Here is a 642-nt window from a genome sequence, read left to right on the forward strand (position 1 = left end):
TATATATGTTTCATTGAGTATTCTCGAGTAGGATACAATTTCTCAATTGATCAAACATCTTATGTCTTATCTCGAAAGTTTTAAATAGAAAAAAAAATTTCAAAAGATTCTATTTTTGTACTGATACATTCCTCAAACAATATATTATCTATATACATATTTTTTTATTTTATATCATCGATTTATACTAATTGACATAAATTTAAATAAAAAGTATAATCTATTAGCATTTATCAATTAGCGTATAATATATGTATGTATAATTTTACATTGTTTTATATATATAGAGCATTATTATCGTCATACGTAATTCTTGTAGTAGATATATAAAAATAAATTCGTATTATTACGCAGAATCTTTCGCAATATCGTATACTAATATTTCAGCAATTAATTCCTCCCAATCTCATTTTCGAACTTTTTCAACATTCCAGTATAGTTTTTTACGATTTACGTAATTCATAATGTTTATGATATGTCGCATATGATATCCTTGTAAGTATTTCAAAAATTAATACGAAATGCATACTACTTACAATAGTAACATAATCATGTGGGTACGTACATATATGTGTATATTAATTACATTTTTTATTTTTTTTTTATATATTACACATTTTATAAATACATTTATTATGTGTA

This window comes from Atta colombica, unplaced genomic scaffold (assembly GCF_001594045.1).
Source record: "Atta colombica isolate Treedump-2 unplaced genomic scaffold, Acol1.0 scaffold55, whole genome shotgun sequence".
Lineage (NCBI taxonomy): Eukaryota > Metazoa > Arthropoda > Insecta > Hymenoptera > Formicidae > Atta > Atta colombica.